The 12629-nt window shown below is 40.6% G+C and overlaps 1 protein-coding gene across 4 annotated transcripts in view; it reads right to left on the bottom strand.

Moving 5' to 3' along the window:
• Nucleotides 1–12629, bottom strand: part of znf507 (zinc finger protein 507) — a 62119-nt gene that overhangs the window by 13965 nt on the left and 35525 nt on the right. The gene's annotated exons all lie outside the window — the stretch shown is intronic.

Raw genomic sequence — 12629 nt, 5'->3', positions numbered from 1 at the left:
TCACAGTCAGTCGCAGGAACTGAACCCAATTGCTGTCCGCTGGCGCTGTAAAGTCTCGTGCTAACTGTTGTGCTACCATGCTGCCTAACAATGAAGATGGCTATCAGGATTTAATCAGCTGGGTGAGTGGGCTGAGGGATGGTCAGTACAGTATATGGAATGAGCTACCGGATGATGAGATTGAAGCAGGTACAATAACAACATTTCAAAAGGTACTTGTTCAGGTAAGTGGTTGAGACAGATATGGGCTAAATGCAGACAAATGGAAATCTTGCTCAGCATGGACCAGTTGAGCTGAGATGTTTCTGTGTTTTATGACTCCATGAGCATATGCAGCATCCATTGCCGTTTCAGAGCAGTTTTTTTTTTAAATGTTAGGCAGCTAGAACTCCAAACTTTAGTTATATTTGAATAACCTCTCTCCTGATTCTCCTTTCAATTTTGAACTTAACAATATTTTCATTTTCCTCTCCTGCTGATATTTCAAAAAACTTCTGACATCTTACTAGGTGTTCAATCCAGCTTAAAAATAAGACAGGCAGAACCACTGATAAATTCCTGCAATAGCAACAGGAGTTCAAACCTTAATACATTTCATGCACATGAATTGAAATTCCATTACAAAAGAAGTCCATGTAACTTACAATGGTTTTATTCAATCAATGGAAAAAATTGCGAAGAGCTTATCTGATCATTAACGCAAAAGGAAGTCACGTTAGGATTGTGCTGTAGACAACAATATGTAAAAGCAATCAAAGTAACACAAATATCCGTGGTAGGTAAATAACATACACATCTTATCCCTCAGAATCTCCTCGAGTAACTTACCTACCACGGATGTTGGGCTTAAGTAAGATAAAGAAGACAAAGAACAACAGCTGGTACCAAGTTGTTCTTAGTTTGCTCATTTTGTCCAGTATAAACTGCATCCATGTGCTACAGTCAAACTGGTACAAGAACATATTCAACTTTATGATAAATCAACAGGGACTAACATGTTGATCGGCATGCTGTGAGAATCAGCAGAATAAACAGGCTATTAGATGAAGGAAATTAACTGCCTATTTCCTTCTCTGAATCCTTGTGATTACACTCTGTCCACAAGACTTCCAAATCCTTAGGAATTGTCTACCACTTGTCTACCAGCAAATCTGCATTCAACATCAAAGCCTTTGGAAGTGTTAATGATCAAAATGTTGCTGAAGTGAAACCAGTCATCAGCTGATATACCCAACAAAATACCTTGGTTTGATAAAGATCAAAATATCAAAGAGGATGACATTCTCGAGAGGACAACAGTCTAATTCATGCAGGCATAAAGGGATAGTATTTCCACAGATCAACAGCAAACAGAAAATAATTTAAGTAACACATACAAAAAATGCTGGTGAAAGCAGCAGGCCAGGCAGCATCTATAGGAAGAGGTACAGTTGACGTTTCAGGCCGAGACCCTTTGTCATAACTAACTGAAAGAAGAGATAGTAAGAGATTGAAAGTGGGAGGGGGAGGGGGAGATCTGAAATGATAGGAGAAGACAGGAGGGGGAGGGATGGAGATGAAGGGTCTTGGCCCGAAACGTCGACTGTACCTCTTTCTATAGATGCTACCTGGCCTGCTACGTTCACCAGCAATTTTTGTTTGTGTTTCTTGAATTTCCAGCATCTGCAGATTTCCTCGTGTTTGCGTGGATAATTTAATTAATTTCTTTTTAAAGTTTAGATACTAGAAATCCAAAATGAAACCATAAGTGCTTGAAACTCAGTAGGACAAGTAGCATCTGTAGAAAGAGAAACAGAGCAAATACTCCAGGTCAGGGACACCCAATGAATAATAATCTTAATAATCCTATAAAGGGATTCTGTGTTATGCTGCTCTGCAAGTCCAGCCTTTCTTTATCCTATTTGGACAATTTCAGTTTGATCTCAGGGCATGGCTACAAGGGATGAACACTTACAGAGTAAATGATGGATACAATTATCTGCAAATACCATTTTAAATTTAACATCCTTCATTCTGCATTGTTACATTGTGGGTAGATCTTTAACTCTTCCTCAACCAGTGACCAAAACAGGCATCTTGCTGGAGCTTACTCTTTCCAACTGTAGCATTGGCCTAATTTTGTGGGGGAGTACTCAACCTGTTGTCATCAGCTGTTTAATGGAGTAGCTTGATCCTCTGCAGGCTTCCCATTTCTCCAGCTGGAAACATTCGCACTGAGCCTGCTCAGGCTAAACAAGCATAGTAACCCTAATTCAAATAAATGCAAAAATCAGTTATTTAAGACCATGAGGTATAAGAGTAGAGCTAGGCCATTCAGCTCATCCAGTCTGCTCTACCATTACATCATAGCTGATTAATTATCCCTTTCAACTCCATTCTCCTGTTCCTTGTAACCGTTGATACTTTGACTAATTAAAAACCTATCAACCTCTGCTTTAAATATACCTCCACTGAGTTGGCCTCAAAAGCTGCCTGGGCAATGAATTCCACAGATTCACCACTCCCTGGCTAAAGAAATTCTTCCTCTTCTCTGTCTAAAGAGATGTATTTTGAGACCGTGCCCTCTGGTCCCAGACTCCCTCAATATAGTAAGCATCCTTTCTACATCCACTCTATCTTGGCATTTCAATATTCAAAGGGTTTCAATGAGATTCCCCCTCATTCTCCTAAACTCCAGTGAGTACAGGTCCACAGCCATCAAATACTCCTCATACATGAATCCTCTCATTCCCAGAAACATCCTCAGGAACCTCCCCTGGATCCTCTCTAATGCCAGCACATCTTTGCTTAGATAAGCAACACAAAACTGCTTAAAATACTCCAAATGTGGTTTGACCAATGCCTTACAAAGCCTCAGCATTATATCCTTGCTTTTATATTCCAGTCATCTCGAAATTAATGCTTACGTTGCATATTCCTTCCCTACCACTAACTCACCCTGCAAGTTAACCTTTAGGGGATCCTGTATCAGGACTCCCATGTCCCTTAGTCTCTCCAATTCTTGAAATTTCTCCGCGTTTAGAAGATACACCACACTTTTATTCCTACTACCAAAGTGTATGACCATTTACTTCCTTATACTATATTCCAGCTATCACTCCTTTACCCATTCTCCTAATCTATCCAAGTCCTACAAACACCCTACTTTGTCAGTGCTACCTGCCCCTCCACTTATCTTCACATTGTCCACAGACTTGGCCACAAAGCCACCAATTCCATCACCCAATCATTGATATATAATGTGAAAACAAGTAGTCCCAACACCGACCCCTGCAGAACAGTACTAGTCGCTGGCGACCAACCAGAAAAGGCTCCCTTTACTCCATTCTTTGACTCCTGCCAGTAAGATAATCTTCAATCCAAGCTGCACACACAAAATGCTGGAGGAACTCAGCAGGCCAGGCAGCATCTATGGAAAACAGTACAGCCGATGTTTCGGGCCGAGACCCTTCAGCAGCCTGGCCTGCTGAGCTCTTCCAGCATTCTGTGTGTGCTGCTTGGATTTCCAGCAGAGTGGCCAGTGAAGAAGTGGAGCTTTGAGGCTTTGGCTTGAAAAGTTTCGGTGGGCAGAGGCTGAGGACAAGCTTGCTCCCAGTGAGGTACGGCCGGGTAAGTTCCTTTAACTAATTTAATTAACTTAGGAGTTGGTAATGGAGGCAGTAGATAGGGCAGTCCAGTGCTCCAATTGTAAGATGTGGGAAGTCAGGGACAGCACAATTGTCTCTGATGACTACACCTGCAAAAAGCACATCCGGCTGCAGCTCCTGTTAAACCGAGTTAGGGAAATGGAGCTGGAGCTGGATGAACTTCGGATCATTCGGGAGGCAGAGGCAGTAATAGATCGGAGTTTCAGGGAGACAGTCACCCCTAAAAGTCAGGAGACAGGTAACTGGGTGACTGTCAGGAGAGGAAGGGGAATAGACAGAAAGAGCAGAGCACCCCAGTGGCTGTTCCCATCAACAATAAGTATACTGTTTTGGATACTGTTGGTGGGGACGACCTACCAGGGACAAGTTGTAGTGGTCGCATCTCTGGCACCGAGACTGGACCCTCAGCTCAGAAAGGAAGGAGGGAAAAGAGGAGAGCAGTAGTGATAGGGGATTCGATAGTTAGGGGGACAGATAAGAGGTTCTGTGGGAGAGATCAAGAATCCCGGATGGTTTGTTACTTCCCCGGTGCCAGGGTTCGCGATATCTCGGATCAAGTTCTCTGTATTCTCAGGAGAGAGGGTGAGCAGCCAGATGTCATGGTCCATGTGGGGACCAATGACATAGATAGGAGTAGCGATGAGGTCCTGAAGAAGGAATATAGGGAGTTAGGAAAGAAGTTAAAAAGCAGGACCTCAAGGGTGATAATCTCGGGATTGTTGCCTGTGTCACAAGACAGAGAGGATAGGAACGGGAAGTTATGGCAGATGAATGCGTGGCTGAAGAGTTGATGCAGGGGACAGGGGTTCAGATTTCTGGATCATTGGGATCTCTTCTGGGGAAGGTCTGACCTGTACAAAAAGGATGGGCTGCACCTGAACTGGAAAGGGACCTATATCCTGGCGGGCAGGTTTGCTAGAGCTGTTTGGGGAGGGTTTAAACTAGTTTGGCAGGGGGGTGGGAATCAGAATGTGAGTGCAGAGATTAGGGTAGAATGACAAGGGCATGATGCTATGTGTTCTGAGTTGGTGAGGAAGGACAGGCAGGGGACAAAACATAAATGTAGTCAGTTAGAGGGGTTGAAATGTGACTATTTCAACGCTAGGAGTATTAGGAATAAAGGGGATGAACTTAGAGCATGGATCAGTATGTGGAACTACGATGTTGTGGCTGTTACTGAAACCCGGCTGGAGGAAGGGCAGGATTGGCTGATGCAGGTATCGGGGTTTAGGTGTTTTAAAAGGAATAGGGTGGGAGGTGGGGGGGGGGGAGTTGCATTACTGGTCAGGGATAGTATCACGGCTATAGAAAGGGAGGACGCTGCAGAGGGAGTGTCCACTGAGTCGGTGTGGGTGGAAATCAGAAATAGGAAGGGATCAATCACTGTGTTGGGAGTAGTCTATAGGCCCCCAAATAGCCCTCGGGACACTGGGAAGCAGATAAGCAGGCAGATTTTAGAATGGTGCAGGGAATACAGGGTTGTAGTTATGGGTGATTTCAACTTCCCTCATATTGACAAAATCCATGTAGATCACATCTACTGCCATACCCTCATCAATTTCTTTTGATACCTCTTCAAAAAACTCAATTAGGCTCGTGAGGCACGACCTTCCCTTCACAAAGCCATGTTGACTATCCTTGAGTAGACTGTACTTCTCCAACTGCTCGTAGATCCTATCCTTAAGAATCCTTTCCAATAGTTTGTAAACCACTGACGTAAGACTCACCAGTCTATAGTACCCAGGATTCTCCCTATTACCTTTTTTAAACAAGGGAACTACATTTGCCATTCTCCAATCCTCCGGCACCTCTCCTGCAGCCAAAGTGGATTCAAAGATCATAGCTACTGCTCCAGCGATCTCTTCTCTCACTTCCCACAGCAACCTGGGGTAGGGTGCAGAGGAGATTTACCAAGATGTTGCCTGGATTGGAAAACAAGTCTGAGCAGGCAAGGTTAGCAGAGCTGGGACTTTTCTCTTTGGAGTGTAGAAGGATGAGAAGGAACTTGATAGAGGTCTACAAGATTATGAGAGGCATAGATAGGGTGGATAGCCAGTAGCTGTTTCCCAGGGCATGAATAGCAAACACCAGAGGGCATATGTACAAAGTTAGGGGAGGGAAGTTTAGGGGGGACATCAGGGTAAGTTTTTTTTTTACACAGAGGGTTGCGGGTGCCTGGAATACCTTGCCAGGATTGGTGGTGGAGGCTAAAACGTTAGGGGTATTTAAGAGCCTCTTGGACAGGAACATAGATGAAAGAAAAATAGAGGGTTATGGGGTAGTGTGGGTTTAGTACTTTTTAAAAAAAGAAATATATGGGTCGGCACAACATCGAGGGCCGAAGGGCCTGTACTGTGCTGTAGTATTCTAGTGTCTAGTGTCACCTGCAGATTTTCTCTTGTTTGTCTTCAATCCATGCTAGTATCTTTCCTGTAATACCATGGACTCTTGTTCAGCAGTCTCATGTGTGGCTGCTTGTCACAAGGTGCCACACAAAATCCAAGTAAACAAATCCACCAATTCTGTGTCTATGCTGCTTGTTATTTCTTCAAATGAATTCCAACAGATTTGTCAGGCAAAATTTTACCTCAAGGAAACCATGCTGACTTTGGCCTACTTTGTTATGTGCCTCCAAGTACACTGAAACCTCATCCTTATTAATGGACTCCAACATCTTCCCAACCACTGAAGTCAGGCTAACAATTTCCTTTCTTTTGATTCTAATCCTTTTTAAAGAGTGGAGTAGCATTTTCCAGTCTTCTGGAACCATTCCAGAATCTAGTGATTCTTGAAAGATCACTACTAATGCTTCCACAATCCCTTTAAGCTTCCTTCTTCAGAATTCTTTGGTATAGTCTGTCTCATCCAGGTGGTTTATCTATTGTCAGATCTTTCAGCTTCCCAAACACCTTCTCCTCAGTAACATCAACCACACTTACTTCTGTTCCTCACACTCTTGAATTTCTGGCATACTGCTAATGTCTTCCACAATGAAGACTGATGCAAAATACTCAAGTTTGTTTACTATTTCTGTGTACCCCATTACTACCTCTCCAGCATCAATTTTGATTTTATGATATACGCTCTAGCCTCTCTTTTACTCTTTATATATCTGGAAAATCTTTTGGTATACTTTGTTACATGATTGGTTAGCTTACCTTCATATTTCATCTTTTTTCTCCTTATGACTTTTTAGTTGCCTTCCATTGGTTTTATTAAAAGTTTCCCAATCCTCTAACTTTCCACTAATTTTTGATCTATTGTATGCTTTCTCTTTTGCTTTTATGCTTTCTTTGATCCCTCTCATCAGCCAAGGATGTGTCATTCTCATTTTAGAATACTTCATCACCCTTGGGTCGTATCTATCTTGCGCCTTCTGAATTGCTCCCAGAAACTTCAGCCATTGCCATCACCTCTGCTAGTCTCCTCTTCCAATCAACTTTGGCCAGCAACTTTCTCATGCCTCTGTAATTCCCTTTAATAACTGTAATACTGATACGTTTGACTTCAGCTCCTCCCACTCAAATTGCACCATTATCGTATTATGATCATTACCTCCTAACTGTTTCTTTCCCTTAGGCACCCTAATCAAATCAGGTTCATTGCAGAACACCAATCCCAAAATACCTTTTCCCTAGTGGGCTCAATCACAAGCTGCTCTAAAAACACATAAAGAGGCATTCTACAAACCCATCACTTGGGATCCAGTACCAACCTAATTTTCCCCAATCTACATACATATTGAGATCCCCTATCATAACAATTGTTCAGAGCTGTTAATAATTCCCATTTCATTATACACTTGCAATTTCTTAACTTTACTCACAAGGATTCTACATCTTCTGATCCTATGTCACCTCTTTCTAAGGATTCGATTTCATTTTTTTTGTAATTTATTTTTTATAGAATTTCATCATCAAACATTTCCACAAGATGTATTTCAGATACTGTATATATATCATATAATCATATCTGTCACAGATCTCCACATAATATTTATCTGAGGTATACACTTATAGAAAGGAGAGGAAAGAAGGAACAATCGAAAGAAGAAAACTATGTACAGAATAGGGAGTGATCTTTTCTTTTACAACATATTCATTGACTTGTGAGAATAAAATCAGGCCTATGAGGTTTTATGTAGTTAAACCATTTTTTCCAATATGAACAGAATTGTTCCAACTTATGATTAACAGATGCTGTCATCTTCTCCATTTTGTAAATGTCCATTGTAATTTCCATCCACACATTTAAAGTTGGGCTCTCCTGTGATAACCATTTCCTGGTAAGGGTCTTTTTTACCAGCCACCAGCAGTACATTCATTAAATATTTCTCTCTTTTCAACCATTCTTGATGTATATACCCAAAATATATGGTCTTCGTCTCTAAGGGTATTTCACATTTAAAGATGTCTTGTAGGGCATTATGTATCCCACTCCAATAGTCTTTGATAATAACGGGGCATTCCCAGAAAATATGATACTGGTTTGCATTTTGATTTCCACAATTTCTCCAGCAAACAGGGGCGTTACTATCATAATGGGATTTCTGAGAGGGTGTAATAAAATATCTTATCAAGTTTTTCCACCCAAACTCCCTCCATTTCTGTGAACTGGTACACTTCCATTGATACCTCCATACTACTATCCTTAAAAAAGGGAGAAAAATATTTTTTTAAAAATAGGAGGCTAAACATTATTAAATTGAGCAGTAAAATGTTAAAGATGGCAGAAAGTGATATGATGTAATGCAGCTGCACCATGTAGGAGACCTGGCAGATTGCTAGAGCCTGAAGAGTTGAAGAATGAGTTGCACCGGGCTAGTTTGATCCTGGTGATAGTCAAATCCCTAAGATGTACTAATGGTCTGGATTTGGCATAGGTGAGTGGCAGAAGAATCACGTGTATGGAGATTCAGAATGTAGACACCCTTTAATTTTTATTTATGTCAGAGGTCTGTATCTTAATAGTAAGCTGTCGACCCCCAACTGCCCTTAAGGTGGTTGAATCATGGCCCGGTCCATCACGAGGCATAACACTTCCCACTTTTGACAGCACTACAGAAGGTGCTGCCTCAAGAACAGAGAATCTGTCAAGGATTCCCACCATCTGGATCATGCACTCTTCTCACTTAAATTGTCAGATAAGAGGTACATAAAGTTCCATACCACCAGGATCAGGAATAGCTCTTTCCTGCATCAACCAGGTTCTTGAAATGGCCTGCATAATGCTAACCCTAGCAACCCTATGCACCGCCTCTTGCACTATAATGGACTTCTGTTTTCTTTTGTATGTATGTCTTGTTTTGCAATGTTTTCTCTCTCCTCGATGTCTTGCATAATTTATGTATAATTTATATTCTGTGTTGTCTGTACCTACAAACTTGTGATGCTGCTGCAAGCCAAGATTTCATTGCATCTGTACCGCACTGTGCTTATGCATAAGACAATAAACTTAAACATGAGAAATCCAAAGCAACACACACTAACTACTGGAGAAACTCAGCATGCCAGGAAGCATCTATGGAAATGAACAGGACAGCTGACATTTCGGGCTGAGACCATTCTTGAGGACTGGGAAGGAAGGGGAAAGATCCTAGAATAAAAAGGTGGGGGGAGGGAAAGGAGGATAACTGGAAGATGATAGGTGAAGGCAAGTGGATGAGAAAGATCAAGGGCTGGAGAAGAAGGAATCTGAAGGGAGGGTAGAGTGGAGTACAGGAGAAAGGTAAGGAGGAGGGAATGGGGATTAGAATTAAAATGCTTGGTCACTGGGATGTGCTGCTTGTTGGAGATGGAGTGGAAGTGCTCGATGAAGCGGTCCCCCAATTTACGCTAGGTCTCACCAATGTAGGGGAGGCTGCATCTGGAGCACCAGACACAATAGATGATCCCAGTACATTCGTAGGTGAGGTGGAAGGACTGGAAGGACTGCCTGGGGTCCTGAATGTAGGTGAGGGAAATTAATGGGGAGGGACAAGGGAATCACAGAGGGAGTGACCCCACTGAAAAGCAGCAGGTGGGGAGGTAAAGATATGTTTAGTTGTAGGGTCCCTTTGGAGATGGTGGAAGTTGCAAAGGATAATGTGTTGGATGCGGAGGCTGATGGGGTGGTAGGTAAGGACAAGAGGAACTCTATCACTGTTAAGGCAATGGGAAGATGGAGTGAGTGCAGATATACAGGACATGGAGGAGATGCAGGTGAGGGCAGCAGCAATAGTAGAGAGAGGGTAATCCCATTCTTTAAAGGAGGAGGACATCTCGGATGTCCTGGAACGGAAAGCCGCATCCTGGGAACAGATACAGCAGAGGTGAAGAAACTGAGAAAAGGGAATAGCATTTTTACAGGAGATAAGGCCAGTAAACTCAACTTGATTTGAACATTGAACCTGTCAATAAAGGACAGCAACATATTTCCAAGCTGACTGGTGTCTGACTTGTAGCAGGAATCTTCAAGTAGTGATGCTGCTGATAAAGACTGCAGGACCATTAGCCTTTGAGCTTTTCCAGCAAGTACTAACCAGTTCCTGCTTTTACAGATGTAAAGAAAGGTCTGAGAGGTTGGGAACACCTAGCTATAGGACAAAATTCAAGGAAGGAGAATGATAAAGAGGCTAGAAGTAAGGGACAAGTTATTTAGAGATTAGACCATGTTTTCTATAGCTGTGAGTGTGAATCCCAAAGGTTATGTTACCTGCCCAGTACCAGAAATAAATGCTGAAGATGAACCTGGAGTGGAAGAGGAATGATCCAGTCATAGCTCAAGAGGGTACTAACTTGGAAAGAAGTTCTGAGTCTTTGAACAGCTAAATTAATGGCAGATCTCCAGGGATTTAGTCTTGGGATTGTTAACCGAGCCATGTACAAATTGGCACAGTTTGAGTAGTTAACAGAATCAAGTTATTGTTTTAAAAAGTGTTGCAGATGGTGAGAATTTCAGGTGGACATTGACCAACATCATGGAAGAGTGTTATTCTATTTGTACTGAGACTGAGCTGACAAATGGGATAGCAAGGACTACAACAAACTGTGGTGGGGGGGTAGGTATTAAAGAGTTATTTATAAAGATTCAGGTGAGAAAAGATCAGACAGCAATTTAGTTAAAGATTAGCGAAGTGTCTGATCAAATGATAAATGAAGAAGGATAATCAAGTAGATCTACATCAGTAAACAAGGTAAATTCAAGAAAATTAAAAGGGTATGCTTGGAATAAACAAAATTGATAACACAAAAAAAAAGGCAAATGAGTTACCTCTAACTACCATAGTGTCATTGTTACATGGTAATCTAAATTTTGAATTAAATATTCAAAATTAAATATTAAAATTAAAACTAAATAAAATTAAAATGAAAAAAATTAAAATTAAATATACTAAATATTCCATGGTTTTTGATGCTCAGAAAGTACACACAAATGAAAAAAGATTGGGGTAGCCCTGATAATGAGCAATGAGACAACAGAGACAAATGAGACAAATCATGCCTGGAAGAACACAAATCAGTTTGGGTGACAATAAGATCAAAAGCATGATTTGGTTTTTATCACTGACTTCCTAACAACATCACTAGGCAAGAACTAATCAAGAAACAAGTGTTGCAAGAGGACTATATATACACTTCTATAGATTTGGCAATTTTGATAAGTATAAGTAGTTTGGCGACCAATCTCAAAATCCACTCACAGCACTTTGCTGAAACAATGCATCATGGAATCAGGAAGGGAACAATCTATTTTAGACCTTGTCTTCTGTGGATGAAACAGTGCTGATCTATAATTACACAGTAAGGGCTGGTTGAGGTAAAAATGAATGAAATATGATTTTTTTTTGTAGTCTGAAGGATATATAAACTAGAATGCTGAAAAAAATAAATTCAATCATATTGGTACAAAGTACGAATTGGATAAAATAAGTTAAAGTGTTTATTAGAATATGGACAGGGCAATCATTTAAGTATTTTCAAAAATACAAATACACTTCCTTTAAAAATATGAGATCCAGCAGAAAGGTACGTAATTAAGGTGGTAAAATGAATTAAGATCAAAGACTTGCAATCTTACCAAAAGATGCAGTATATTTGAAGAATGTGAAAGTTTTAATAAGCAGCAATGAATAATCAAAGTTTGATACAGAAAGAAAAAGGTCAATAATTTAAGTAAACTATCAAAATATTTTTGAGAAGTGTAAGTGATTGTACAATTCTATAAAAGACAGCAGCAATAATGTGGATACCTGAAGACAAAAGCAGCAGAAATCCTAAGAGTTAAAAATGGCTGAGATATTAATATAACAAGTATTTTAGTCATTGAGTTATACAGGACAGAAACAGATCCTTCAGACCAACTCATCAATGCAACCAAATGGCTTGCCTGAGTTAGTACCATTTGTCTGTATCTAGCCATTTTTCGCTGAACCTCTATCATCCATGTACCCGTGTTAATGCATTTAAAATGTTTTAACTGTAACCAGCTCTATCATTTCTTCTGGCAATTCATTCCATATACCCTCTAACCTATGTGTGAAAAACTTGCTCCCTCAGATCTTACTTTTTTTTCCTCTTGCATCTTAAACTTAAGCCCTGCAGTTTTAGATTCACCAATGCTGGAAAAATGTGACCATTCACTCATCATGATTTTAAATACCCTATATGGTCATTCTCAATCTTCTATGATTTTTCTATTATGAAGATGCAATAAATGTAGCCAAAAATGGAGGAGAACCAAGGGTCTAATTTTATTGAAGCAATTTTACTGAACTAACAAAGAAAATTCAGGAGAATCTATGGGAACTAAAAGTCAATAGATTCTCTGAATCGGACCGCCTTCAGCTCAAAGTTCGTAAAACATCACTGTAGAAACATCAAAGTTCAAAGTAAACTTATTATCAAAGTACATATATGTCACCATATGCTCTTCTGAGATTCATTTTCTTGCAGGAAAAACAACAGAATCAATGAAAAACTACAGGCAAAGATAGACAAACAA

The sequence above is a fragment of the Mobula hypostoma genome, chromosome 14 (assembly GCF_963921235.1).
Source record: "Mobula hypostoma chromosome 14, sMobHyp1.1, whole genome shotgun sequence".
NCBI lineage: Eukaryota > Metazoa > Chordata > Chondrichthyes > Myliobatiformes > Myliobatidae > Mobula > Mobula hypostoma.
This window is presented reverse-complemented; position numbering and strand designations above follow the sequence as displayed.